The 20,444-nt window shown below is 42.6% G+C and overlaps 1 protein-coding gene across 1 annotated transcript in view; it reads left to right on the top strand.

Annotated features, from left to right (window-relative positions):
- LOC122808711 (CD209 antigen-like protein C) overlaps positions 1 to 20,444 on the top strand; it is a 464,731-nt gene that overhangs the window by 319,571 nt on the left and 124,716 nt on the right. The window lies entirely within an intron of this gene.

The raw sequence follows: 20,444 nt of genomic DNA, 5'->3' as shown, positions 1-20,444 counted from the left end.
TTAAGAAACTGAAGTAACAGTCTTGTAAATCTAGTTTTAGAAGAAGTCAAGCAGTCCATACTTGAATGATCACATTTCTTCCTGATCAAGTTAAGAGAATAACTCTTCCTTCATACTGAATGGATCAGGTACATTGCATATGAAAAGTTATACTGGCAGCTTCAGGTAACATACAAAATTACTTCAGGCCTTGTTTCTCAAATGATAAAGTATAGAAAAAAAAGCAGGCCCTTGTTTTTGATACCATGTTTGTCATCTCGTAAAACAATTAGTAATTTATTAATGACTATATATATATATATATATATATATATATATATATATATATATATGGGTCTATATGACTTGGTCGACAGTTCATATGATCAACTGTTTATTTGGTCGACAGTTCATTTGATCGACAAGCATTTGCCCCCTTCCCCAATGTTGTGTGACCCTGGAGTTGATATATATAGTTAGGGGGTGTGGGGCACAGCCCCACATTAGTGGGGGTTGAAGCCCCCTACCTAAAAGGCTTGTCGATCAAATGAACTGTCGACCAAATAAACAGTCGATCATATGAACTGTCGACCAAGTTATATAGACCCATATATATATATATATATATATATATATATATATATATATATATATATATATATCTGTTCTTAAAATTACAAGTCATGGTCACCTACAATAAGACATACAAAGGAACATTTTGCACTGATATCCTGCTGATAATGCAAAGTGGGAGCCATCTGTTTATATAGTTATCAAAAAATGATGTTGTTGTTGTGTCTTTCGGTTTTTCCCGGTTAGGGGTCGCCACAGTGGAACTCCAGTCCGATAATGTTTGGCAGTAGATTTTTTACATGCCGAGTTGCCAGCCCTGATGCACAACCTTCAACGAAGGTACGCCCATTCACGCATGTCTCCACACAGAAGACGCTCTAACTGAGAATTGGACCGGACAGCATCTTACTGTGAGGTGACAACGCTACCGCAGCACCTCCACCGCGGATCTTCAAAAAATTATACAGTTAATAAAACAAGTGACCATATATCATTTTGTTGCTGTACAGTCAATTTTCCTTTCCATGAGGTGCAGCAGTCAATGAGTTTATTATATACGTGAATGCTGTGTACAGAGAAAAGCCCCTATATGGAGATTTACATTGTTTTGCCTCCGCAGAAGATTAACATTAAAATTTTTGAACACTGGCTTTCTTTGAAAATAAAATTTGACTAAAAAACTTAATGAACAACTATCTTAAATTATGCAAAGCATTTCATGGAGCCATAAACTCAGTATGTAATGAGATGACTATGATGGATATATAAACCATTTGCTATTAAAAAAACACCAAATAATGTTCTACTAATCCATGGAGCAACCAAATAAACAAGCCACAATTTACAAAAAATATCTCACCAGAGAATGACTAAATAAATAGCTAAAAGGGTCCCTATCAGTTTATCGAACGCAATTCTTACCAAAAACTCTTTGTTTAACTCTATTAAGCAAAATCTTATTCTGTCAAACGATAATTTCAGCAAAGTTTTTCACAAGGGAAAAAAATCAGTGGGCCATCATCGGGGATTTGCCCTTTTCCCCACTGTAGTGCGATCTCGGAATTGGTATATTTAGTTGGGGGGGGCATTCAGCCCCCACCATGGTGAGTTTTAAATAGTGCTTTTTTGTTTTGGACATTGCTTTGGCCAACTGCTGTTTTTCCCTTGGACAAAACCTTCGCTGAAATGATTACTCAATGGAATCAGATTTCACTTAATAGAGTTCGACGAAGAGCTGTTCACTAAGGAGTGGAGTCAATAAACTGATATAGACCCAGGTAAAACATTCAGCGATTTTATTTCTTATCTGACTTCATATTTCAGCAAAGGAAACCATATGATTGGAAACATGTCAAGTGATACTTCTTTAACAATCAAGAGGATATAAATACTTAGAAACACTTTTTCAACATCAGTAATGTGCACTGAAAAAGAATCAAATCAAAACATAGCACAAAACCTGTTAAAATATTTCATCTGCAATTGGGAATATTAAAGTGAAACATTATTCATTTTTGTAGTTTATAAACACTTTATTTAGTGTTCTAGTTTGCTGCCAATAGTTACAGCTTCAAAGCACTCTTTATACTATATTATTCATTTAGACCCAAGGGTAAATGACATCCAGTGTGAGCTGTAATTTTATTGGTTTGTTTTCCAGTATGTTGTCAAAATCAGTCCTGCTGTCTAGTTGAACATGTTCCATGATGAAAAAATGTAGATTTATTGAAATCATTGGAGGTGGCTCTATTTAAACTATGTTTAAGTTTACTTTAAATGACTTCCAGCAAATATAGAAATGCATCCCCTCTCTATGGTGTTCTTATCCAAATAATTTGGGGTTTCAGTCAGAATTCATGCTTTGTATTCATCATCCTCCAGAATGAGGGGTTCAACTCTCGAGGTTGTCCCACTTGACTGCCCTGTTGAGTCCCATTTCATATAGTTTTACTCTATCATAGTTAAAAAGGAACAGGGTATCACCTCCTCCTCTACCTCCCATAACTATGTCTCTAGACCCTAGCAATCAGTCCAGGTGGCTTTTTGGACTTTCATTTGGGAACAAAAAAGTAGATTCAGGGTGAGATGGATATAGTATGCTGCAAACATCTAAAAGATGGAGCTTCTATGTTGGGGGGGGGTGTCACAGGCATCAGCATCTAGGATCCTCCATCAATTCCTGAATGCTATGCTCCAACATGCCAGTGACCACATATGTTTTCCCCATACTCCTGATGAGAGGGCCAGAAATATGCAGGAGTACCCTGAAGTATTGGGTGAGATAGATTGCACACATAGAAATTAAGGCATCACCCAGGGAACAGGGAAGGCTCTATATAAAAAGAAATGGCTTCCACTCTCTTAACTGCCAAGTTGTGTGTAATGCCAAGGGAATCATCTTGAATGTGTGTACAGGCAACCCTGGCAGTTTCCACGACTCACATAACTGGCACACCTCCCACCTGTATCAGATGTTCACTAGGGGTGATGTCCCACAGGGTCATTTACTAGAGGATGTAGGTTATGCACTGGAACTATGGCTGATGATACCATTCAGAAATGCAAACACAATCACTGAAGAATGCCATACTGAGGCAGGTCTATATTATATCTTCAAAGTTTGAAAACTTTGAACGTTAAATAATCAAATTTAAATGTTCGAAGTTTCAAACATCGTACATTTAATTAAAAAAAAAAAAAAAAAAATGAAACTTACCTGACTAGTGTAGGCAGGGGGCAAGCCCATTGCAACCCCCACATCCCCCGCTCTTTAAATATACCAACTCCGAGACCGCACTATAGTGGGGTAAAGGGAAGGTAAAGGGAAGATTTCCCTTACTGCACTGTAGTGCAGTCCCAGAGTTGGTATATTTAAAGAGTGGAGGGTGTGGGTGCCACAGCCCCCCCATGTGGGGTACAGGAGGGCTTACCCCCAGCCTACAGCTGTTAATTTTGGGTTTGTTTGTTTTGTTTTTTTTTTTGCTTTTTTTAATTAACATATGTTTGAAGTTTTATAACTTCGAACATTTAAATTCGCTATTTTAATGTTCAAAGTTATAAAACTTCGAACATATGATATAGACCCCACTGAGGCAACTGCTCAAACCAGAAATATCATAGAGCAAGTGTTTGGGCTGCTGAAGTCATGGTTCCAGTGCCTAGATACATCTGGGAGACCCCTGCAGTACAATCCATGGACATGTACTGAAATATTCACAGTATGTGCTATGTTATACAACATCATCCTGAGAAAACAGCTTCAGCAGGACCAGCAAGAAGAAGTACCACACATCCCACCACCATTTCCAAGATCACCACAGTCACACACAGATGAGGAGTCAGAGCGGGAACCACCAGCTGCTTTGGGTGTAGCCAAACATAGGCATGCTCAATATGCCCTTGTATTGGCTAAGAAACAGCACATAGCACACTCACTCTCCATTTAAGGGCCTAAAATCTTCTTCCTAAACACATACATATACTAACATTCATACTAGGCAACTCTCACAACCTTTACCTCCCAATTTATTGGCTGTGTACTGCTTTCATCAGACACAATCAGCCCTGAACTAAAACTGTGGCAATTGCTGCATTTACAAGGTAAGACTTGAACCTGGAGTGTATTGTGTAATAATATGAATGAGTGGCATATCCTTGTATTTCATGACTTGGTACTGTAAGCAAGTAAAAGGTGGGAGATTTTTACAGAAATGGCCTTAACATGTGACAGCAGAGACTTATTTGACTTATATGTGTCTATTAGTAAGTAATAGGCCTCAGGCATCAAAGATTCACACAATCATACCTGTCAAAAGAACTGATGATCACTGCATGCCCTCAGTTTAGCACCATACGCTTGTACTGGAAAATCATTAAAGAGAGAAATTAGAAAGTAATGCTACACATTGCAGTTTCAGACTTCACAACTCTCACAAGATCATTCACAATAAGGTTGGTAAATATTGATGCTATCAGCTGAAGTCAAAGATACAATTACCAGTTCAGCACCACAAATGCAGCTATGCTAAGCACTAAGTTAGCTATGCACCCTGAGCATCAGCCACAAAGCTGATGTATCCCTGATTCCAAAAGATAGAAATCAGGGATGTGGCACAGTTATCATCACTTGCACAGAGTGTTGTGTGTGTTGGGGGGGGGGGTAGGAAACCTAGGCTCACACAAAAGGTCAGTGAGTGAATGCAAGTAAGAAAGATCAGCAGGCAGACATTTGGATAAACCAACAAATGGCCAGTGAGACAAAATGACTTGTAAGTTGCACGGCTGAACCATGTAACTGTTGCATGTGTCTCTGTAGGGGTCCTCAAGATGAAATTGGTGTGTGAGTGTCTACATGTACACAGCCAAGCTGTGTGCTAGCTCTGTTTCTTGGTATGTTGGACAGGTGTAAACCATGCATGGTAGAGGTGGCAGTTTATCGTGTTCATACCTGACCATAAGAACTGGCTCTGCCAGGAGTTGCAGTGGCATGCCCATGCTCACATCCAAATGCACTGCTGCAACCTGAACGTGAATGATGTCTGCTGAATGAGGTCCCTTCACAGGGATGTCACTGGGTGTGGACAGCTCACCCACTGACAGAGCAGTGGAAGTACTGACACTATGGGAGTGTGATCAGGCACAACCACTTTGGCTAACAGCAGATGATTTTGCTGACCTATACCCATAAGGATGTCTTTCCCCTCCTAGCAGATGTTCCATCACAAACAATGCTCATTCCAATGTGTCATTTGTCCAATCCATTGAATCGACAACACGGTGGTGACATTCATGGCTGTCAGCTTGTGCCATATCTACAATCCTGAACCTTTGTCTGAAGCACCTATGGGAATGTGCCTGTGCCTCTATGATGACCCTAAACATATGCTGAGTAGCATGGGAAGAGACACCTGTATCAGGTGGAGGAGGGACAGCAGGCCTCATCCAAGCACCCCTAACACCTCTCCTGTATGGCACCTCATCCACACTTTGGCTATGGCTAGAGTCAACAGGTATTAAAGCCACAGTAAACACAGTTCCCTGATTAACTAACTCACCCCCCACCTGTCTAATATCTGTGTGCTCACTGGAATGGGTAGGCATAGGCCTACTGGTTGTGCCCATAGGAATTGCAGGGGATGGTTGCATGTCAACCTCAGTGTCAGATTCAACCTCTGAACCCCCCCCTTGCCTCTTTTTGGCCAACATCATTATCAGAATCTGCTGATACAATGACATTAGGTGGTAGAGTTCGCACACTTTCACTGTCAGGATTACCTGTGATACAAAGCAACAAACACAGGAAAAAAAAATAATATCCACCCTACTATAGTTCAATATATGCTAACAAACTAACACTGGTACCACTATTACAGACAGTACAGCAATACACACAACAGGCCTGGCATCAACATCACACACTAAAATATTTCTTTAAATTGCTCAGTAGTGCTGACATAAAAATGGTTGGCTTACTATTTGCAGATAAGATTCTCCTTTGCAAGCCAGATGGTCCTGGAAGAAGTTAAGCAAAAGGTAAGGGCAACATTATCACAGTTCATAGGTTCATAGGTTCATACTAGGCTATCTGCCCTAGGGCATTTATAAGCCTAGCCAGAGTGTGTTTGGCTTTCGCCACCCATTTTTAATTAATTTTGCTATGCCCTTTTTCGAGGTTACTATACTGTGCCTCTGTCTAACAGTGACACAGAAGTGATACCCGGGATAAACCTATGATCTCCCATCCACTCATCAAGATTCCTCTTGAAGAGAGTCAATGAGGGACTCTGCCTAACCTGGACTGGGATTTTATTCCAGAGTGAAAGGAGCCTCTGGGTTATGAATCTGTCCCTCCAGCATGTCCTATTTATTTCAGTGCTGAGGTTCAAGTCTCTCGAGTGCGTAACTCGATGGGATTTGGATTTTCTGAGGTGCAGCATGTCCATTAATTCCGGGTTGGACATGGCTTTATACATCAGGCACAGATCGCCTCCGAGCAGGCGGTATGCTACTGAGTAGAGCTGGAGTTTCTTTAACCGGGCAGCATATGGCATCTGTTTGAGCCCTTTGATCCTCTTGGTGAGGTACTTTTGGGGTCTTTCCAGTTGCTGTAGGTGTCTGGTAAGGTACATCCCAAAAGGGGCATTGTACTCAATTATGGGCCTGATGAGGGATGAGTAAAGAGGCACGATGACCTCCCCTGATCTAGATGTGAATCCCTTCATGATTAGGTGGGCTATATAAAATGTTTTTCTAACCACTTTGGCCATGTGGTTGTCAAATGAGAGATTGCTATCAACCTGGGTCCCCAGGTCCCTAATTACTTCTTCTGTACTTAATGGATTACAACCTATGTGGTAATTTGTGGGCACTTTGTTTTTGCCAAAGGGGATGACTATACACTTGTTGGCGTTTGGCTTGAGGCCATGGCTCTGGCACCAGTTGTCTGTTTCTATGAGGCCCTTTTGGAGGATGATTGTGTCAGCTGGAGAGTCGATTATGGTGCCCACTTTAGTCATCTGCAAACTTGGTCAGCCACAGTCCTTCCATGTTGGCCTGTACCTCCGAGAAATATATACCGAACAAGAGAGGTCCCAGGACTGAGCCTTGTGGGATGCCACTTGTAACTGGTTTGGAGTCTGACATGGCTCCAGCAATTCTAACCATGTGGGTTCTGTCCTTGAGCCAGTTTGCAACCCATCTAGTGACATAGGGGTTTATATTTAAGCTGGTGAGCTTATCTATAATGCCCAAGGGGGTATTGTATCGAAGGCTTTTGTGAGGTCCAGGTAGGCTGTGTGGACCACCTTCCCCTCGTCAATGGCCTTGGTGACTGTTTCAAAGAAATCGACCAGGTTTAAGAGGCAGGATCTGCCCTTAACAAAGCCAAACTGGGTAGGATCCAGTGTCTGTAGGTCCCCAATATCTTTATTTATGAGGTCCATGATGATCCTTTCCATAGCTTTGCAGACCAAGCTAGTCAGGCTTATGGGGCGATAGTTTCCAGGATCTATTGAGGCACCACCTTTGCGGAAAGGGACCACTGTTGCTGTACGCCACTCTTTGGGTACATATCCTGTAGTAAGGCTGAGACTGAACAGTAGTTTTATATTTGGGTTTAGCTCTTCTTGGAGTTCATGTAGGACGCAGCCCAGGACACCGTCTGGTCCCATTGATGCTGTGTTTTTTGCTTTGGAGAGGGCGGCTCTTACCTGAGCTTCTGAGATGTCAGGGGGGCAGCACTCTGCTGGGATAGATATTTGCCCTTTTAGTGGGGGGGGGAAGTTTGTGCTGAACCTGTCAGCTAGGATGTTGGCAATGTCTGTGGGTTTGGTGTATTTTTTGTCATTTTGGACTAATTCTGAACATATCTGGGAATTCCCACCCAGGTTCCTAACATAACTAAAGAAAGCCTTGTGATTATCCTTAGTGTCCTGTGCAATTTTTCTCTCGAAGCTGGCCTTAGACGATTTTATGAGTGCCCGTAGTTTTTTGCTAATACTGATCAGAGATGCCTTCCCTTTTTGGGATTTTGCTCTATCATGTAGTAGCTTCCTCCTTCTATTGTATAATTTGTTTATGGCTGGGGTCCACCAGACAGGATGTCTGCCTTTGGAGGATTGGGTCTTGGTTTTATTTGGGATTACATGATCCATGCATTCCTGAAGGTGTTCATAGAATGCGTTTATAAAGGATTCTGTGTTCTGGGCCATATTTTCCACAGGCCTTGGGGCTTTGAAGGATTCCACCTCGGTTTTGAGGAGTGTGAAATTTGCTTCAGAGAAGTTTTTCACTGTGGTTTTCTGGGCAGGGGGTGGGCCGGGATGTGAATATCCAGTGAGATTAGTTTATGGTCTGATCTTACCAGTGAGGGATACACTTCTGGTCTGGAGTATAGAGTCCCCATGTTGGTGATGATCAGGTCCAGTATGTTTTCCCCTCTTGTGGGAGTGGTAACAAGTTGTTCCATAGCATTTCAGTTTATAAATTCTTGGAACCTTTGGGCTAGGGTGTTGGAGCTAGAGTAATGCTCCCAGTCTATGTTTGGGTAGTTGAAGTCACCCAATATAATGGTGTTTGGAGAGACCTTCATATTTTCCAGTGTTCTCAGGAAGGCCGAGTGGGGTTCCTGGGTTTGGGAGGGTGGTCTGGAGCAGGCTATAAACTGGAAGGCAGTTTTACCCACTGTTAGCTGCACATGAATAGTCTCTGATGCTTCGTGCTGTGCCACCAACCTGGAGGTGTGGGTATCTTTGACGAATATTGATACTCCCCCTCCTTTTGTGGTTCGGTCCAAGTTTTGGAGGCGAAAAGCATGGTATGAGGTATAACCTGGTAGTGCTGGGGCGCTCTCGGGAGCCTTGAACCAGGTTTCTGTTACTGCACAGATATTGATGTTCTCCATGCTAAGGAGTGTTTCGAGTGCGTGCATCTTGAGGTTTAAACTTTTGGCATTGAGTAGCATTACTCTTAGTTTCTTATCCCTTGTGATACCTATGGAGGTGGGTTTGTCTTTTGAGCCTTGCCTAAAAAACTCACTATGGGGATAGCAAGAGCCTTTGCCAATATCCGAAAGCCCAGGGGTGACAGGTGCAAGCCGTCCCTAGCGAAGCATCGTGGCTTGTCGAGCATGTCATCCCAGGCTGACAGGCATTGGATTCCCTTTGAATGACACCAATACTTAAGCCAATTGTTGAAATTGATCATCTTGTCTTCATATTGTGGCATCATTCTTGGTGAGGGTAAGATGCTACTCAAGGTCAGGGTCATACCAGCCTGGTGTCTCTTTTCATGTAGTCCAGGGAGGTACGTCTCAGGTCAATCACACCAGCATGAACAATGACTGAGTCATATTTGTACTTGCCTTGGAGTGATCTGAGTGCTTTTGTTATGTGGCAGATCCTAGTGCCTGACAGGCAGCTCACTGTGACCTTCTCCTTGTTCAGCCTGGTGAGCGGGACGTCAGTGTGCCTGATGATAGAGTCACCTATTACAAGTGTATCAGGTGTGTTGTTTAGCCTTAAGGGCTGTGACTGTTCGGCACACTGGCTTTGTGAGCTATGTGTTGCACATGCTTTGTTTTGGGGTAGTGGTTGCTTGGGTGTCTGCTTTGGAGGGCTCTGCTGCTTAGGCAGATATTTATTTAGAGCCTCCGAGTATGTTTTTGTGTGTTTATGTGTTTGGTTTGCTGTCATGGTAGGTCTATGTGAGACTGGAATTGTAGTGAGTGTGGTTTCCTTCTCCTCCTGACTGGTTACGCCAGTACTGAGTTGAGAGAGCTTAGCCTCCAGTTTGGCTATATGGTTGCATCTCTCACATGTGTTGGAATTTGTTGGGAGGAGGAGAGGGTTGTCTTGTACATGAGGCAGTTGTAACATTACCTCTAGATTCCCAGATTCACCAGCTGGACCGGAGAGGAGATTGACAACTGACCTTTGGGCATGCTAGAATAGTATTGGGAATTCCTTTATAATTGAAAAAAAGGGCCAATGGGGAACAAGGTCACAAGGGGAGTTTGTGAGGGTGTAGTGCTTTTAATTTTTTAGTGCTGACTTATATAATTGCTTTAGTGAGCAAGTGCCAGGTAACTTAAATGCAATGTGTTACAGGTAACTTAAATGCAAAAATGACAAACAGTAAATTTCTTTCAAGTGAAACAAGGAAATAAGTACAATAAGCAATGCAGATATCACTAGGGATCCACAGAAGCACTGAAAAGCCGCGTTTTAGATGGAATTAGCGTTTCAGGGAAATAACAAGCAAACAAATAACAAGCATACAAACAAAGCTAGATTCAGCAGGCCTGGATCTAGTCTATGCTACAGCAAACAAGGTGTACCAATTTCAGTAAGTAATAGTCCGAGTATCTGAAAAGGATCTCTGATTGTCCCTGATTATTTCTGGACTCCCACTAATTCTGTTGAGATTTGTTCTTGATTCATTGAGAGTTATGGTGCTATCCATTCCATCTTCTGCATCTGCTTAGATATGTTTCTGTAACTTTTCAGCATCACGGGTGGCACAGTGGACAACAGCCCTAAAAGCAAGAACCTCCAGGAACACCAAACACTTAACTATTCTTCTGTCTAAAATTTGGCAGTTCTTTCCAATCGACACACTATACCTGGGATGCCCCTGCACATATTAAGTGTGTCTCTCTATACACTCTATCACAGCTCTTAGTCTTCATCTCCATAATGTGGAACATTAAGTCACACAATATTAAAGTGTAACAAATGGGGGAACTGTAACACCTCAACTAACAGCCTTGTGTTTCTTTACACTTGGAAAAGTTATTTTAATTTCTTACTAATATTCAGTATTATTTACCAGTGATACCTGTTGATTTTTAATGATTATTGCGTGCCAAACCATACGTGGAACATCGTGGATATTTTTAAGCATACCTCTCGACCTGTTAGAGCAAGTAATCTGGACAAAGCTATCAGCAACACAGGGGTAATACTTTACCCCTTTATATGTCCATTAACTATACTTTCAACAAGAACTTGGCTGACAACTCCAACCTAAGCTAATCAATCAGAATGTGTTGTTAACTATAGCAATCTTCAATCCCCCCAAAAAAATTTCTTGTGACACAAAAGTAACATATTGATTTCAATTGTTTTACTACACAACAGTATTCATCTGTTGGGATACCAAAGCCTACCTGAAAGCTCTTCCTGGGGCATGTTTGCTGTCCCTGACACTGTTGCACTGACATCCAGTACATGTTGTTCTGCACTTTCCTGGGAGCTGTCTGGATCCCTGACAGTGGCCAGGAACTCTTCATTCAGTGTTAGTGGTGGCTCCGTAGCAGGCCCTCCCCCAGTAACCATCTGATCACAGCCCACTGCAGCTGATTGCCTCAGTGCAGATCTGATAATATCCATGACCCTATGGCACGCGTGCTGATATTTCCTGCCATGGCCACCCACAGTATTCACATCATCCACAATCTGGCACCAAATTTACATTATGCATGCAATATCTCCCCATCTCCTTTCAAGCAGGAAGACACTCCATGTTGCCCAAAGGCCTCCACTATCAACTGATTTTCAGCATCAGTGAAGGGTGGTCTCTGAGGACTGACAAACCTGGGTGGCATATTCCTAGGTGTCCTAAAAGATTACAGAAGAGTAATTCACATAAGTATCACATGACTACAAAACAACTCTTCCCAGATAAAACAGAAAAGGTAGCCTCTCAGTATTACCCACTGGAGAAACATAAAACAGTCTGGAGATGGGAAATGTCAACAAGCTGGATGCAAAAAAAGGAGAGTAACAACAGAAACATATCCTTGTTCATGCCATAACAGTAATGCAGCTTTTATACCCTCCCCCAAGGAACAGGTAAATAGGTTCATAGGTTCATAGGTTCATACTAGGCTATCTGCCCGAGGGCATTTACAAGCCTAGCCCATCGTTTTGTGGCTTACGCCACCCCTTTAGTATGGGGAACTAAACCCATTATTTTGCTGTGCCTCTGTCGAGCAGTGACACTGAGGTAATCCCTGGGGTATATCTGCGATCTCCCATCCATTGGTCAAGATTTCTCTTGAACAAGGCCAGCGAGGTGCTCTGCCTCACATGTACCGGGATTTTGTTCCACAGCATAGGGAGTCTTTGGGTGATGAATCTATCCCTCCAGCACGTCCTATTAATAGTCGTGTCAAGGTTTAAGTCTCCCGCCCTTGTGGCTCTGATGGATCTGGATTTTTTGAGGTGAAGCATATTCATCAAATCTGGGTTTGACATGGCCTTGTATGTTAGGCAAAGGTCACCTCTGAGCAAGCGTGGCGACTGAGTAGAGCTGGAGTTCTTTCAGTCGGGCAGCATAGGACAGATTTTTGAGACCCTTTATCCTTTTGGTGAGGAACTTTTGTGGCCTCTCCAGCTTCTGCAAGTGTCGGGTCAGATACATTCCGAATGGGGCATTGTACTCAATCATTGGTCTGATGAGTGATGAGTAAAGGGAGACTATGACCTCCCTTGATCTAGATGAGAAACCCTTCATGATAAGGTGGGCAATGTAGAAGGTCTTCCTAACTACTTTAGCTACATGGGTGTCGAATGACAGACTACTATCAACCTGGGTCCCCAGGTCCCTGATAACTTCTTCTGCGCTCAGTGGATTGCCACCTATTTGGTAGTTAGGGGTAACCTTGTTTTTCCCGAAGGGTATGACTATGCATTTTTTGGCATTTAACTTTAGGCCGTGGCTCTGGCACCAGTTATCCGTTTCTGTGAGACCCTTCTGAAGGATATCTGTGTCAGATGTGTTTTCTACTATGGCCCAGTTTGCAGTCATCTGCAAACTTTGTCAGCCATAACCCTCCTGTGTTTGCTTGTACTTCAGAGAAGTAGATGCCAAACAAGAGTGGGCCCAGGACTGAGCCCTGTGGGACACCACTTGTGACAGGCTTTGAGTCTGACATGGCGCCAGCGACTCTGACCCTGTGGGTTCTGTCACTCAGCCAGTTTGCAACCCATCTTGTGATGTATGGGTTGACTTTTAAGCTGATGAGTTTTTCAATGATACCCGAGTGGGGTATTGTATCAAAGGCCTTAGCCAGATCGAGGTAGGCTGTATGGACTGCCTTTCCCTCATCAATGGCTTTGGTGACTGTTTCGAAAAAGTCAACCAAATTTAGAAGGCATGATCTGCCTTTGACAAAGCCAAACTGGGTTGGATCCAAAGTCTGCAAATTCCCTATGTCTTTATTTATGAGGTCCATTATGATCCTCTCCATGGCTTTGCAGATAAGGCTTGTCAAGCTAATGGGACGGTAATTTCCAGGGTCGGTGGAGGCACCGCCTTTGTGGAGTGGTACCACAGTTGCAGTCCGCCATTCCCTGGGTACGTATCCAGAGGTAAGACTTTGATTAAACAGCTGTCCTAGCTGTGGGTTTAATTCCTCATTGAGTTCATGGAGCACACAGCCGGGGACACCATCAGGTCCCATGGATGCTGTGTTTTTTGCTTTGGAGAGAGCAGTTCTCACTTGGGTGCTGGAGATGTTTGGGGGGCTGCAAATCGTTTGGTATAGATATCTCTCCTTTTGGGAGGGAGGGGAGGGAGAAGTTTGCACTGAACCTGTCAGCCAGTATGTTGGCAATGTCTGTAGGATCAGTAATCTTCACATCATTTTGAACTAGCTCTGAACATATCTGGGAGTTTCCTCCCAGGTTTCTAACATAGCTAAAGAAGGCCTTATGATTGTCTTTTGAGTCTTTAGCTATTTTTCTCTCGAAATTTGCTTTGGAAGATTTTATGAGGGCTCTTAGTTTTTTACTTATAGTGATCAAGGGTGTCTTACCTTTTAAGGATTTTGCTCTATCTTGTAGTAGCTTCCTCCTTTTGTTATAGAGTTTGTTTATGGCTGGGGTCCACCAGACTGGACGCTTGCCTTTGGTACAAAGAGTCTTTGTTTTGCTTGGGATTGCCTTATCCATGCAGTCCTGTAGGTGCTGGTAGAAGGCATTTGTAAGTGATTCAGCGGCTTGAGTACTGTTTTCCGCCAGCTCGGGGGGCCTTAAAGGAGACCACACTAGTCTTTAGAAGTGTGAAGTCGGCTTTCGAGAAGTTCTTTACTGTGGTCTTTTTTATTTCAGGTGGGGTGGGATGAGGACCTCCAGCGAGATTAGTTTGTGGTCTGATCTCACCAGTGAGGGTACACCTCCGGTGTTGAACATTGTGCTCCCATGTTCGTGATGATGAGATCAAGTATGTTGTCTCCTCTTGTGGGGATGGTGACTAGTTGTTCCATGGCATTTGAGTTTATGAATTCCAGGAACGTTTGGGCTAGGGTGTTTGGGCTTGAGTAGTGTTCCCAGTCTATATTAGGGTAATTGAAGTCACCTAGTATGATGGTGTTTGGTGATACATTTATCCCCTCTAGTGTTTTCAGGAAGGCCATGTGAGGTTCCTGAGTTTGTGAGGGTGGCCTGTAACATGCTACAATTTGCAGAGCAGTCTTGCCTATGGTTAATTGCACCTGGATGGTCTCTGATGCATCGTGCATTGCCACCAGTCTTGAGGTGTGGGTGTCCTTGATGAATATGGATACCCCCCCTCCTTTCTTGGTATTGTCCGGATTTTGGGGCTGGAACGCATGATATGAGGTAAAACCTGATAGCGCTGGGGTGCTCTCGGGAGCCTTGAACCAGGTTTCTGTCACAGCACAGACATCGATGTTCTCGAGTGCGTGCATTTTGAGATTTAGACTTCTGGCGTTGAGCAGCATTACCCTTAGTTTTTTTCCTTTTTTGTGTTCTAGGGTGGTAGGTTTAGAATTTGAGCCTTGCCTAAAAAAGGCACTATGGGGTGGCAAGAGCCTTTGCCAATATCCGGAATCCCTGGGGTGACAGGTGCAAGCCATCCCTTGCGAAGCATCGTGGCTTGTCCAGCATGTCATCCCAGGCAGACAGACACTGGATCCCCTTTGAATGACACCAGTGTTTAAGCCAATTGTTAAAGCTGATCATCTTATCTCTGTATTGTGGCATCATTCTTGGTGAAGGTAGGATACTGCTCAAGGTCAGGGTCATACCTGCCTGGGCTACATAATCAGAGAGCTCCTCAATGTCTCTTTTCATGTAGTCCAAGGAGGTACATCTCAGGTCGTTTACACCAGCGTGGACAATGACTGAGTCATATTTGTACCTGCTGTTGAAAGACTTGAGTGCTTGCGTTATGTGGCGGATTCTAGCGCCCGACAGGCAGCTTACTGTGACCTTCTCCTTACTCAGTCTGGTGAGCGGTACGTCAGTGTGTCTGACTATGGAGTCACCAATGACTAGTGTGTCTGGCATTGTGTTTGGCCTTAAGGGCTGTGACTGTTTGACACCCTGACTGTGAGGTCTATGTGTTGCAGGTGTTGTGTTCTGAGGTGGTGGTTGTTTGGGTGTCTGCTTTGGTGGCCTCTGCTGTTTTGTTAAATTTTTGATCAGAGCCTCCGAGTATGTCTTTGTCTGTTTATGTGTATGATTTGAGGTTGTAATGGTACTATGTGAGACTGGGTCTATAGTGTGTGTGGTAACCTTCTCCTCCTGACTGGTCTTGCCAGTCCTATGTTGAGAGAGCTCAGCCTCCAGTTTGGCTGTATAGTTGCATCTCTCGCATGTATTTGTGTTTTGTGGGAGGAGGAGAGGGTTGTCTGTGTACATGACACATTTTGCCAATATACCATCTTTGAAATACTAAAAGTGCTATCAAAGGAACTGCCCCTGAAACATTTGTAAATATTTATCACAGAGCATTCCATTTTCACATACTTGCAATCATGCTTACCTGTGAAATGCTTTGACAAACATGTCCATGGCATCAGTACACTTCTAACTAATGCATACAGATAAAATGTAAAAGCATTTGCTTCATCATTTTTTTAACTGCATTCCAGCATATGCAGTATGTAGCTGATAAAATGCAAGCATACCTTCTTAAGTTCAGTAATCCTCTGTGCAGATATATGCCAAAGTAATAGTGTATGTTCAGTCTTCTCCACATAAACAATCCTGCTCACCACCACTTTGCCTAGCTGCACAGTTGCCTTTTATATGGTGTAGATTCAGGGTTGTTTGCATAGTAAAGATGCAAATGAGGTGTGAAATTATTAGAATTGTTGAATCTCAAATACTAGGATCTGTGTAGGAGTGCAGGCACTCCCTCAATATTTGTTTTAATGCACAAAACACGACAGCACTGCAGGCTGCCTTACATCCAGTGGGTGTGTCAGGTCAGATCTACAAAGTGTTAGATGTAAGCTTGGAAATGCAAGTAAGCAGCACATAATTCACATGTTGTGTTCCATAACACCCAACATGCCCTTCATTTGTTGGCAAGTGCATATGATATTATTTCCAGTTAATATCCCCCACACATGTTAAAGCCAATGATATAGAATAGTTTACATACTGCATGCCTCAGATTACTGGTCAGATAACCAAAGAAAAACCAACAAGCACAGAGAGGTAACACAGAGCTATATATTAGCAAGCAATAATCATAATAGGTTGTGTGACCACTAAGTGCACTATATCCAAATATAACAAATGTACGATTAACACTTGTATCATTTCATATTACTGTAGATGATGTTGCAGTTGCTTGTGTGCAGAATTTCAGTTCCTTGCTATAAATGTGTGTGTGTGTGTGTGTGTGTGTGTGTGTGTGTGTGTGTGTGTGTGTGTGTGTGTGTGTGTGTGTGTGTGTGTGTGTGTGTGTGTGTGGCAAAGAGGGATAAAACACCCATCCTGTGTTCTGAAGGTTCATTGGAGTGAGAGTTCAAATTTAGATCTCTGTAGACATATCTCATGTGAACCATCATTTTCTAGTGTGCATGCCATAGACTGATTTTACTAATTTCAACTACTTGTCCCTTTTTGTCTTTTTCCCTTTTCTGTCTTATTATTTTTAATTTTTCTTTTGTGGGCCAATGTTTGCACTATGTGGTGCGTAGCGCAATTATGGGAATGGAGAAAGTGATTAGCAGGTTTGGCCGTGGTTATCTCATTTGTGCAAAACACAGCAGTGAGTAATTTGGAGAATTGGACCACCCAGGAAGCAGACAGGACCCAGATAGCCAAAAATATAAACTGGATAAATTCGATTAATTCTGTTGGGCACCATGCAAACCCACTTTTTTTACTGCTGTGAAATTGCAGTTTATGGAAATGAACTGAAACATAGACAATGTTTTTTTCAACTTTCTTGTGGCAACATGTGTAAGTGTAGGGCTGCCATGCATATTGTTCTGGGTTCTCATACAGGATATTCCGTACTCTTTTACTGTTGTTCCACTTCCCATTATATTCACTCTCACTTATAAAACTTTAGATAGTGGAGCTGATATTAATTATATGTATGAGGGATGAGACACTATCATTGTGTTATCAGCTGTATGACTGGGAGTATACTCTGTACTATATTTCTGTAAGTAGAATTCTGTTATCTGGACTTGCATGGCCTTCACATTTGCATAAGACATATACACAACAGCATCTATATCCAATAACCTTGTCAAGTCGCACACATACATGTGTAACAGCTCATACTGTTACCTATATTTATGTATGATTCCTGATGATGTCTGAGCAGCACTTTGTCTGTGGTAAAGATGGAAAATCAATGCTGTGGAAGAAATGCTTTGTCCCTTTATGCCTAGATTTGACTCCCACAGTGTAAAAATCAATGTTCTCAGCATAAAAAGGTAAAAGCAAATGTGTCAGGTCATTACTTGACCTGGTCAAGGCATTTGACACAATATCCAACAACTGGAACTTCCACAGATGTTCCTCACTAAAAGAATACAGGGTGTAAGTAAAATGTTCTATACAGACAACCCCAAGGCTCTATCCCTGTATCCTGTCTCCTACAGGCTTATAAGAGAAGATCAGTGCCTGCCATACAGGGCATTGCCAGACCCCACCTTGATGGACATCCTACATATTCACAAAACAAACAGCACCAGAATTACCCATTCTAAAGTCTCAAACCTTGCCTGTGATACAAATAGGACCTGCTGGAGAGACAGGTATGTATCCCAGAGACTACCCCATCTATGGAACAGGCTCCCCATCCATGGGAAGCAGAGTTCATCCCTAACCCAGTTCAAGTGCAACTTGGACAATTGCATGGGGAACAGGAAATTCATCCCTAGTTGGGCACCTGTGTCTCTAATGGACACAGGCAACCTGTAAATGGTTCATCTCCCTGGCCCCTGCTTGTAAATGTTTCATCTTCCAATCCCCTGCTTACACTTATCAAGGGTATCAGAACCTGTTAGAGATTTGGGATGCATGGCTAGGCTTAAAAAGGTTCTTGTGGTCATTATCCTAGTAAACACCTATAACTCCCCAGTGCATGTCTGCAAACCGAACTCACCTAACAGTCACCTTCCAATTTCTGATATATATTTCCTGGATATATCAGTAGACTCCTCTCAAACTAAGGCCAAGTGTCAGATTAACCTTCCAGTTGCAATTATTTCATTTTTCACAGCTTGGCACTGCTGCTCTCCACTTGCTATCACATAAACACGTTGCTAGGGTGTGTGCAGTAAACATTACAAATGGAATTGCCAGAAAAGCATCAGTCTCCATTGCTCTAGGTCTGCTGGTAGACATAGCTGGTGTTAGTGGGGAAGGTGCCAGGTTTAGGGTACAGAGGTGGGGTGTCCAGGAGTCCAGGATATTTATTGACTCCTAGTAAAGCATCACAGCCAAATGCTTCTGCAGAAGAACTATTCTGGCTCCCATTACAAGTCTGAGGCATGGAAGAATTTACCCCAGGGTGTATCCAGTGCCACCTGTATCCTGTGTACTGGAGAGCAATGTAGGCATCAATTTAATGACCTACAGTGGAGGAAGAGGGATACTGTTGTCCTTTGTTTTGAGGAATTTAGGACTGCGGACATCCCACAGCTGTGTAAGTATCAACTAAAGAGAGTAATTTTAAGACTTAGAAAGACAGATATAGGCATGACTGGTATGTGTAATGGTCTTCTGTTCTGTTATTTTTTCCCCAGTTTCCAGAGATTAGGAGTTCAATGTCTGGGCCCATGGGAATGGATTGGAGAGACTGAGAGAAGCAAGTGGTATGTATGCAGCAGAAGTGTTATTGTACCATTACAAGCTAAAGATAGCTTTTTTGGTATTTTATAGAATTGTATCAAATTGAGCATGCGTATCCCAACTGTAAAAGCAAGTATGCATGCATTAACAGTTGTAGGAGTCTAATATTAGACTTTAGTCAGAAATTGTGGGTTCAAATACCACGGTTCACAATGATGCCATACTGTTATTTCTTCAATAATATTTACATTAAATTAAAATCTCTATGCCAGTGGCACAAATGCCCTGCTATAAACTGTAATCTATATAATTGGAACACATATATGTGCAATATCTGCACATTTCAAGAATTACTTGCAGCAATCTGCAGTACAGTGTGTATGTGTTGAGATATACTTAAATGTAAAACTTAAGATAATAGCTGTTTAATTGTATTATTGCATTGTACAGTATGTCACATATGATGGTACTAATCTTATCTCTTTTTTCTCTCACCCCAACCCTTATAGCTCTTTTTTATTTTACTTATTTTTATTTTATTTTATTTTATTTTTAAATGTATTTTTATTTCATTTGATTTGATTTTTATACTTTTTTTACTTTTATTTTATTTTAATTTTTTATTTTTATTTATTTTTTTATTTTATTTTATTTTTATTTTTATTATGTGTTGTTAAAATGTGTCATGTCATCCACATGTACCACATAATTCATGGTCCACAGCACAGTGGGGTAGGCCATCCCCAGTGGATCAGCCTGCCCCTACTCCACTGGCTCCAGCACAAATGCCCAGCAAGTCTGGGTACCAACCTGGCAGCACTGCCTCTGCACTACCTGCCCCTTCAGGTAGTCCTGGCCCGGAGGGTGGTCTAATGGTACCTTCTGGGAGCAGTGGCAGAGTTGGTAACTTCATCACCCTAAGCGAGTTGCCAGGGATGGTGGGTAGGGTAGTGCACACCTACACTGGATGGAAATACTGCTCTCCCTTATGTTCTGAAGAAGAAGGAGGAGGAGACATTATGCAATCCAGCCACCTGTGGAGTAAGGTGACAGTGATGACAGTCCAGTAGGTGAGGACTCGCTGTCTCCAAGCTTAATGGCCATGGGCCCAGGTTGTCCCCACCCTCACCCCAGTCATGGTGTTCCCCAACCTATTGTGCCAATCACCATCCCTGTCTCTTTCCTTGTTTGTTTTATCTGTCTGAAAATGTTTCTTCACCTACCCAACTTACCTGACTCAGCCATACCTATGTCCCTTCCCCAACATTCTTCTCTCTCTCTCTCTCAAATAAAAAATAAATGGGCACATGTCCCACAAAA

The sequence above is a fragment of the Protopterus annectens genome, chromosome 8.part0 (assembly GCF_019279795.1).
Source record: "Protopterus annectens isolate FY-2018-M chromosome 8.part0, PAN1.0, whole genome shotgun sequence".
Lineage (NCBI taxonomy): Eukaryota > Metazoa > Chordata > Ceratodontiformes > Protopteridae > Protopterus > Protopterus annectens.
Note: the sequence above shows the minus strand (reverse complement) of the source record. Positions and strands in the feature narration are given on the sequence as shown.